Below are 10377 nucleotides of genomic sequence, written 5' to 3'. Positions count from 1 at the left end.
AGAATGGTAATCAGAGACAAATACTGAAGTGCGAGCTTCTATCTCGCTCTTTCTCCCTCTCTCTCCTTTCTTCTCTTTCTTTGTCTCTCTTTCTCTCTGTCTATCACCATCTCTGTGTCCCTTTCGCTCCACTTTGTCTCTCTCTATTCGTCTCTCTTGTTTTCCCTCGCCTCCCCCTTTTCTACCTCCCTCTGTCCTCTCTCTCTCTCTCTCTCTATCTCTCTACCTCCCTCTTACTCTCCCTCCTTCTCCCACCCTCCCCTCCATTACTGTGAATTAATTCTACTTTATTTATCCAATTTCAGCAGCTGACAGATTGTTAATTTGAGTTGCCGGGTTTCTCCCTCCCGTTCTCCGTGACCCCGTGGCTGGTGCGTTTGCGTGTTGTAATAACCCGGATCTTTCTACAGAGCGGCCTGATAATTGTTACCTTATTAGCATGTAAATTGTTTAATTAATATTATTATGAAGAACCGTATAATCCCTTCGTCACTTGACCCCGCGGGTCCACACTCCCGAACATGGCTCTCTGAATTTCAATGTGGACATTTAAATCGACTCCTTTTCATGTCGAGGATGGATAGCTGCCTGGATCCTCGCCGGGTTGTTTAAAACCCCCTTTCCATGTCTGAGTGGTGCTTTGAATGGGTAGAGAGCTGCTTTTGATGCTGTCTCCCTTTGTATCTCCCTCTCTCACTCTCTGTCTCTCCCTCTCTCTCTCTCTCTCTTTTTCTCTCTCACTCCATCCTCATACTCCATCTCTCTCATTCGCCTTCTCTCGCCATCCTTTACATTCTCCTTTCACTCTTGCTTTTATTTTTTTACGCACTGGTCTTAGAATGATGGAAATCTTTTCCCTTTAATATATATATAAATATAATTCTAAAAATTCCGTCCTCGTATTATTATTTATTTGAACATCAAAATTCAATAATTGCCTTCTTGTCATTTGCTTATAAAAGCGGTTTGTGTGAAAGAGGGCCCCCTCCGGTTTCTGCAGAGCGAGGCGCGAGCCAAACACACGCAGCGCGCGATGAAAAGCAGCCCTTGACATGCGGTCCTGAGAGACGACGCATTTAAATCTGTTTTTTTCCCCGTTCTTTTTTCTTCTTTCCTTCTTCCCTTGTTGCCGGGCACGAGTGACATTGTCAGATGCTAGCTTTAATTAACTTGATAACAAGACACGCGCGACTTGCATACAGGGCCAGAGTTCGGCTCGCCTTGTTTCCCTTTTATATGAGTAGCATGCGCGCCCGCGTGTGTGTGTGTTTAATCTTTGACAGTGTTTTGACTGCCCTTCCAGCATCTAATGTAAAAATGATAAATTAAAACAGAATCTTACCAAATACCACAAAAGAAAACAACAACAGGAAAGTGAACAAACTGACAAAGAAAACGACATGTACAGCCAACACGTTTTGGGTGACTTCCTAATTCAGAATTCAAACAGGTGGGTGAACACAAAACATTAGGTCTACAATGTTAAATGTGCACTGACAGAAGGTGGAAGGGGGGTTTCAGATGCTTATTGGTCAGTAGTTGAGCCACCTCTCAGGAGGGGAGAGAATTACCACCCCTACTGAATTAGGATAGGCTAGGACTTATTTATTATTATGCCTTGATGTCTCAACTGAGAGAGAGGGTTGAGAGAGAGAATGGAGGGTTGAGAGAGGATTATATTGTTGGTGCTGAACTCTAAACTGTGGTGCTGTAGTTGAGAGGGCAGCCGATAGAGGCTTTGCTACAACCCTCTGTGTAGGATGTACAGGGCAGTGTTTTGGGACAGTCAGGGGTGAAGGAGCAAACTGAACACCATTTGAACCCTTAGCAAGCTTAGTTCATCTGTCATACCCCATGTAGAATGTAAGCTTTCTTACTGGAACTGTAAACAAATTGGATGTAAAAATGCTCTGTAGTTTTTTTTAAGTCTGTGAGCTTATGTACCACTTGTTATTGTTGTTTTTGTTGCTAGTGTTGTTATTGTGGCTGATATTATGTTATTATTGTTGTTGTTGTTTTAAATAAGGATTCTAGGTAAAAGAAACACATATGGCTGGTAGCTATAACAATCAGCCTTCTGGAGCCAGCATACGAACTATTCCAACTTTCTTGAGAAATCCACAATTACTGTCAGGGGTGCCAAGGTAGTCACGCCGAATTTGGTAATCAGTGAGCCATGTAATGCAACACTATTAATACAATCTGCCACTAATACAACAGTATTAATACAAACTAACTCTGTAATACAAAGGTACTAATACAAACAAAAACTGTAATACAACAGTACTAGCACAACAGTATTGATACAAACAAAAATTGCAGGTACTAATAAAAAACACTGTAATACAACAGTATAAATACAAACTAATACTGTAATACAACAGTATTAATGAAAATACACTCTATTACAATAATATTAATACAAACAGACTGAAATACAACAGTATTAATACAAACTAATTCTGTAATACAACAGTATTAATACAAACTAGTGCTAAAGAGTAAGTACAATTGTCTACAATCTGCACAATGAGTTGATTCTCAGTGAAATTGTCTTACTCCTCACAACTTATCATGTAAGCCAATTATCAAAATCTGTCAGACATACATGCATGTTCCTTAAAAATCTATGTCATGAAATGTTTGTGAGGCCTGCTAAATAGGGAAAATACCTGCCAGGTGACATAGTAATGAAACAGGAATCTCGCAAGGGAAAAGATCAGCTGTAATGTTGATGAAAATCTCAGGCCAGACCAACGAGGGTGACAGGATGTCCACCAAGAAAGCGGGAACTTGTAGTGTTTCATATTGTGAGGAGGTACAATTTGTTTTTTACAGAACTACCGCAGGTTTTTTAATATTTGTTGTGGTTTTTTTCTTGCACGGATGTCATTTTGTGGCAAATTTTCTGTTCACTTTCTATTACTTTACATGTAAGAAATATGTATAAATTAACATGGAAATGTGTAACACATTGTGTAACACATAACTTATTCTATATATACACAACAGAGATAATACAATCACTGTAATACAAAAGTGATAATACAATCACTGTAATACAACAGTAATAATACAAACACTGTAATACAACAGTGATAATACAAACAATGTAATACAACAGTGATAATACAAACACTGTAATACAACAGTGATAATACAAACAATGTAATACAACAGTGATAATACAATGCAATAAAAGTGATAATACAATGCAATAAAAGTGATAATACAAACACTGTAATACAACAGTGATAATACAAACAATGTAATAAAACAGTGATCATACAAACACTTTAATAAAACAGTGATAATACAAACACTGTAATAAAACAGTGATAATACAAACACTGTAATACAATAGTGATACAACAGTCATACAACAAAGAGAGGTCAATGAAAACTCAAGGAAGCCATTATGAGGCTGATAAATCAGAAAAACCATCGGCTTCCGAAATATGACGCTTGGGAAAATCATTGCACTGGAGGAAGGCAATGGTGAACTCGGCAACGGGGAACTTGGCAACGGTGGCGGACCAAAGAATGCTCACCATAATGTTCACCATAATGTTCATAAGAATGCTCACCATAATGTAGACTGTGTGACACACGAGGAACTCTCCAGGAGGTTGGCGTTGATATCAGCCACCACCATCAATAGAAGACCTCACCAGCAGAAGAGGATACACTGCAAAGTGTTGAAAACGAGTTAGCCTTAAAACCAGGATGTCCCGGTCACAATTGACTAAAAGTGCCTAAAAGGGACCCTTTCTTGTGGACATATGATGCGAAGATTGACATGTATCAAAGTTATGGCAAGAGGAATGTGTGGAGAAGCAACTGCTCAAGACCCACACAATACCACCTTTTCTTTGAATTATGGTGGAGGGGGTGTTATCGCTCACTTGTCTTAATTGATTGTATAGTTTTTGACAGTTGCGGCAGAATGAATTCAGAGGGATACAGAAACATCTGATAAAGAAAGAAAAAAAATACATTCATTGGAAAGCACTTCACACAAGAAGCCAATGACCCCAAACTCACTCTAACATAACTAGAGTTTTTCATTGCAAAACTGTGGAACGTTCTTGACTCATCAACTCAGTCTCCAGATTTAAATCTAATGGAAAATGCCTTTCATTTGATGAAGATTAAATGTAGAGTAAAAAAAACCTGAAGATGGCTGCTGTACAGACCTTGCAGAGCATCACCAGGGAAGAGACGCAGTGTCTGGTGGGGTCAAGCCTGATAGCACTGTAAGTCTTTAATATGGTAATTCAGAACATGGTGAAGGCTTTCCTTTACATTTCATCCTTCTTCGCCAGCCAATTGATTGTTTCTATGGAGGTGAATTACAGTTTAACTTTCACCTGGCCACATCCACACCCAAAGACGCTACTCCCCAGGACGCTACACCTTAAAGACGTTACACCCCAGGACGCTACTCCCCAGGACGCTACACCTGAAGAAGCTACACCCCAGGACGCTACACCCCAGGACGCTACATGATGCTACACCTGAAGACACTATACCCCAGGAAACTGTACCTCCAGTTGTATTCCTTGGGCACCTGCCTTCTTCCAGCCAGTACCAACAGACTCCTAAAACGGTCCCACAGTTTTTCAAAATGGCTGACTTCAAGTAAAGTATGTGACCAATGGGTCTGTCTCCCTACAGCAGTCAGAATACACACCTTTCCAAGGAAACACACAATTGCGGGAACGTGTGCGGAATTAGCTGCTCCCAGCTAGGCAATCGATGAGCAATGCAAACCCACATTGCTTCTTTATGGTCAATTTTTGAACGTCAATAAATTAGTCTCTAATCAGTTTGTGGAAGTTCTACACTGTGGGCAACATACACAAGTATGTTGAATCCATGTTATTATGTCTGTCCATTACTGGTTTACATTTTTAAGGTTTAAAAAAGTCAGTTGCCTCATTCAATACTGTAGATCCTTATGCTTAATGTATTTCGACCCCTGTTCTTGAGACCGATCAAGACGGACATCACTCATGGCCTATCAGACACAGGGACAGCTCTCAAGGCACACATCTTCTAAGCCCCACCCACTGCAAGAAATGCGTTCTTAATGTCACTCTCTAGGCTGTAATGACACAGAGTCCACTGGAGGGAGACAAAACCCTGCTTTGTTTGACAGAGAACCTTCTTTGTGTCAAGCCTTTTTTTGTTTTTTCTCCTGAATTATAAAACGGTGGAACATTAATCAAATTAAAGTCATGTAAATATAATATAGGTAGTTTTGTAGCCAAAGTCGGCCACTGTCAGCTTAAAAGCCCATACTGCAACATAAAGCCCATACTACAAACTATAAGATGATTCATTCTACAATTCCACTATTACATACCAACACATTTATATAGCAGCCTTAATACTATAATAAATTATTGCATAAACATATATGTTCATATCAGCCTTTATACCGTTAATACCTCATTAATACCATAATTAACAACAACATATAGGCCATTATTTCAGACCAATATATTTTTTATAACATCCTTAGTACCACAATTAGATTCCAACAGATGTGAAGTCAACGGCGAGGCGTCTATAACAGCCATTATGAATCAGTTATGAAGACAGTTCATAAACTCTAGCTGATGTATATCTTTAGACGAGTTATAGATTACTTTTCTAATACTTTATAACAACAGCTCAGGACCTTCGATGAGTCGAGGCAGCTTTAGCTTTGAGTGTTCTTGGCATTGAATGATTTAATCGATGTGTTCTTTCCGAAGCCCAGTAGGTTTCGCCTGCAGTCATATCTCCCGCTGGCTAGTTGCGGGTTAGGGTCAATACGGGGAGCGGAAAATCCCTTGGGTTCCCAGTTATTAAATTCATCATTACTATAGCCCCAGGCAGACACGCAGGTGCTGCGACCAAAAGCCCACCGCACACGCTAGCCCAACACCGCGCAAAACAAACCAATAACCCCTCTGCCAATTAAATAAAGCGCCTTTCCTCCTTCTTCCTTCAACCATCTCCCCTCCTTTCAACTTTTCCCCCACTACTCGTCCTCTGTCTCCTCTTCCTCTGCCGCTTCCTCTTCGTAGTTCTCCTTTTCTCCGCTTGTCAATAATACTCCCGTAGAACCACGTGACGTGGCATTCATTTTTAATTAAGGGAATTAACGGGAGGCAGTTGACTGTTTTAATTACCCAATTAACTTCACGCAAGTTAATTTTTAACTGTCTAAATGAAGTCGCACGTGATTAGTCGATCGGTTGATAATTAAGGCACGTGAAAGGGGGGAGAGAGAAATCTAAATTAATTGTTTTGGTGAGTGATTTGATTTTGATCCTTGCTTTCTAAGGCAAAAACCTAACTAGAGTCAGGTTCCAATTATAGAGTAAAGGGATTTCTTCTGAGTCTGTTATTTTTTTTTTTTTGCTTCGTTTCCTGACACTAAATGAAAAGCTTTGATTGTAAAATGTTAGAGAGAAAATGACAAAACCATTTTCCTTCTGATCTTGCGAGCGAACGCGTTCTGTTCTCTAATCCCACGCAATTAAAAACTTTTCCTCTATCTAATTATATGTAATTGTCCCGCTGTCGCTGTGGAAGGGAAGCGAAAAAAAGGCGAATGATTTTGAGTTTTTTTTTCTTTTTAATTCACTCCATTTTCTGATAGAGAAGGGTAAAAAAAAGTAATTCCATTCAAATTACCTCATTCAATCCGGCTACCCGTAATGACCTCAAAACCTCCATCTCTCTCGTCTTCGTTTGTGTAGAGGGGGAAAACTGAATTCAGAATGAGGATGAGGTATTTTAATAATAAAAACCCAACTTCCATTAAAGCAATAATTTCATTTCAATTAAATCTGACTTATCACCTTTCGGTAAAAACGTGCTTAATATGCCAACAATTATCAGTGCTTGAAGAAGTCCGAACCTGAGAGGCTAATTGTAATCAGCGAATCAGAGGTGCTTGGCATTTTTTTCTCCCCAACCCTCTCCTTCTCACTACCTTTTCCCCTCCTCCTGTCCTCCCTCCCTCGCCTTTTCTCCGCTGCCTTGGCACGAGCTTGCGCGGAAATAGAGCTAATTTACTCAACTCCCGCGGGAAATCCAGCTCAACAGATTAACATTTTCAAAATATAGTAATGATATCATTTGAGAAATGGTGACGCCAATTTGTGAGCAGCCTTTGTGCGCCGTGATCATTTGCATATATTTGGACCAGCCCAGTATTTAATCACCCAGCGTACGTTTTATGATGAAGGTGCGTGACAGAGTTAAGAGGTGGGAAGGAGGACAAGAAATAAGAGGGAGAAAAGAGAGGAGTGATGAACGGGATGGTAAAATACTGAAAAATGAGCATATTGACGAAAATAGAAAAGGGACGCTTTGCTATTTCTCTTATTCCTCATAAAACTTAAACGTAGTATTTTGTTAAAAACACGCAACTGGAGTGTATAGACCTTAGCATATACTGCACACTACAATCAAATCCCGTCACTGGTGTGAATATAGACCTGAGGATATAGGCCCTACTGCACACTGCAATCAAATCCCGTTTATGGTGTGAATATAGACCTGAAGGCATACTGCACACTACAATCAAATCCATTTTCTGGTGTGAATATAGATCTGAGGATATACTGTACACTACAATCAAATCCTGTTTCTGGTATGCAGACTGGACCATAGTTACAGCTTTGTGAGCGGAGAATGGCGCTTGTGCGCCCCAGCTCTGGACTAGTCCAACACGTGTCCTAAAGATTAGAGGAGTACGTCAATGTTCTTAAGCTCTGGTGGTAACCGCCAGTGTTTCTTCACGAGAACGTGGTGGGTTTCGTTGACCCATGTGTGTCGCTTTTAACTGGTAGAGTTAGTTTCGGGGGGGGGGGGGGGGTATGGGGCTACATTTTGTTTTCTTTATATTTCTTTCCCATTCCAACTGTAATTCATGTCAAATGAAAAACCTGATTGATGATTTCACAGTATTTAGTGAAATGGCATATTGCTATATTAGCTCATTTAATAGTTCAGTCAGAATTATTTCAAACGCAATTATTGTTTTGCCATAAAACGGTAGAGGCATTTTCATGCGTTTTCACCGGTCGATTTTACTCAATTGGTATAAAGCAATATAATCTCCACTCAGGTGCGGATGACTTCATTTGATGCATTGTGTTTTTATATTTTTTGTATAAATAGGCCGTTTTGATTCGTCGTGGACTAATTACATTTTTAGATCAGTTGGTTCTATTCAAGTGATACGGGAAACGAGTAATGCTTCAAATGAAACCACAATACTGTTTAGTTTTATTAGCATAATATATATAGGCTGTGTGCACACCCTTTCCTCTCCTTGTGTAGGCCACACCCAATTATTACACCTTCATTGTTTTGCCACATGCTTTTATATCTATAATGTGCCTCCAGACAATAACTTACCGGATATTAGTTTACTGGCACTGACCTGATACATTTAGATAATGTTGGATATGTTTCCACATAGAAGGACACAATGGGGAATTCGGTTTAAACGCCTTGCTCAAGGGCAACTGCGACAGTGTTTTCACCATAACCGCTTGGGTTAAGGTGAAAAAACGACCAACCTTTCATTTACTGGCACATTGTACTAACCCATGGACTATCTGCCGGCCGAGTTCTAAGAATAGCTTTAGGTATGGAACGTTGGACGGGTTTCGCCGACCCAGATTAACCCTAGTCGAGGACTAAAAAAAATCAAACTCGATGGATAACTCAGTTGAGCTTGATTTTTTCATTAGTCCTAGACTATGCTTAATATGTGTCCGCGAAACCCCAACATACATGCTCGTAGCATGAGCACATCGATGGCTTTGTGGCTCTCCAGCGTATTGGCCTTAATGTTAAACATTCCATAATTGGGGGAAATATTCTAATTACTCCGTATGTCACGGCAAACTAGCGTAATACATTTTTAACACGATCGCCCTTATCCAATTCTACAGCGTCTGTGTGTGCGCGTTTGTGTGTGGTTCTTAAGTGGTTCATATTTACTTTGTTATCGCGCGCTATAATCCTCTCCCGGGTCGGGTGACGCACGTTTTGGGGATCTGATGCTTGGAGCCGCAAACAGAGGAGTAGAGAAATAGAGAAAAAGACAAGACTAAAAAAATAATTAAACGAAGGAAATCTTCCCTATCAGGGACATACCCGACCGGCCGGTGGGTTCAACCCTACCTATCATCTGCCAGTAGACTGCTGGAGGGAGAGGAAGCCCGGGTTTCCCTCGGGCCTTCTTACAGTCACGTGTACCTAGCCTCATGCAAGGTAAACGACAAAATATGTTTTAATTAGGAAGAATCAGGTTCACGTGCCTCTCATTTACATTTCCGCTTCCCAGCGAGCCCTAATGAAAAGCCCATGCAGGCTCAGGCCGAATTCTGAACAGAAACCGGAATGACTGAGCGGGTTCTAATGGTTCTGAGGTGTGCACCCAGACAGTCATTACAATAAGTTATTTTGCATTTAGTCAATATTTAGATTTGATTGGTTTAGGCATTCCTCAACACCACACGTTTTTTCGATACCCAATACTTTTTTCCTATTTCAAAGGTCTCATACTTGAGTGTTTAGTGCTTTACTTAGTGAGGTGCTCTACAAACTAAAGTTTGTGTCAGCATAGTCCAGTCATATAGCCTAGGCCTCAGCGCGCGTGTTTGTGCCTATGTATTCTCGATGTGGGAATTAATTAGGCTTATAAGCAATGCAGCCGAGGACCGGATGATATTTATGCTTAATTGAAATGTCTCTGATAATTTAGCCCCTAATTATTTTCCAAAGCTTGTTGACATAAAAACAAAATGTTGAACATACAAAAGCAGAGTAGTGAAAGAGGATACTTGCGGAGTAGAGTGGTTGAGGAAGTGGCTGAGCCTGGATGAGAGAAAAAACATGTATCATATGGCAGATAATTGCTTATCAATTAAAGACGTTATCCTGTCTAATTAGCTCAATTAAATGCAGCCAATTTAAACCTTAATTAGAGGAAGCAGAGCTTGACACTGTGGGTTACATTACAGCGTCCCCCAGTGGCCTTGTTAGGCCTTTGGTTGAATTTACTCTTAGGAAGCCAGGTTGATTTTAAATATGCACTGGATGTAAAAGTGGTGCTGTGGAACAAAACCTGTCCCCGGATATGTAATATTTCCAGGATGTGCTGATTTGTGCTCATGTCTCAAGACCACTCACATTCAAACTTGGAATTTCAAGGCTAACTGATGTATGATAGCGATTCCACTTATATATTATACACATATAAACAACATATTAAGCATCCAGCCCAAAATGCGCGGTTTAAAACCCAGCTGTATCTTCAGTGTCAGGATATGTTTTGACCATGTTTGTCTTTGGCTTGGT

General features: G+C 40.3%; 1 long non-coding RNA gene across 1 annotated transcript; it reads right to left on the bottom strand.

Moving 5' to 3' along the window:
* Positions 1-3397: 3397 nt before the first annotated feature.
* On the bottom strand, positions 3398-9258 carry LOC109615555. The gene is made up of 3 exons (XR_002196549.3): positions 9199-9258; positions 6691-6765; positions 3398-3688 (listed from the first exon to the last, which is right to left on the bottom strand). It is a non-coding gene; the product is annotated as an uncharacterized LOC109615555 (long non-coding RNA).
* Between the last annotated feature and the right edge of the window lie 1119 nt (positions 9259-10377).

The sequence above is a fragment of the Esox lucius genome, chromosome 9 (genome assembly GCF_011004845.1).
Source record: "Esox lucius isolate fEsoLuc1 chromosome 9, fEsoLuc1.pri, whole genome shotgun sequence".
Lineage (NCBI taxonomy): Eukaryota > Metazoa > Chordata > Actinopteri > Esociformes > Esocidae > Esox > Esox lucius.
The sequence above is the reverse complement of the archived record's forward strand: the minus strand, read 5'-3'. Positions and strand labels throughout refer to the sequence as shown.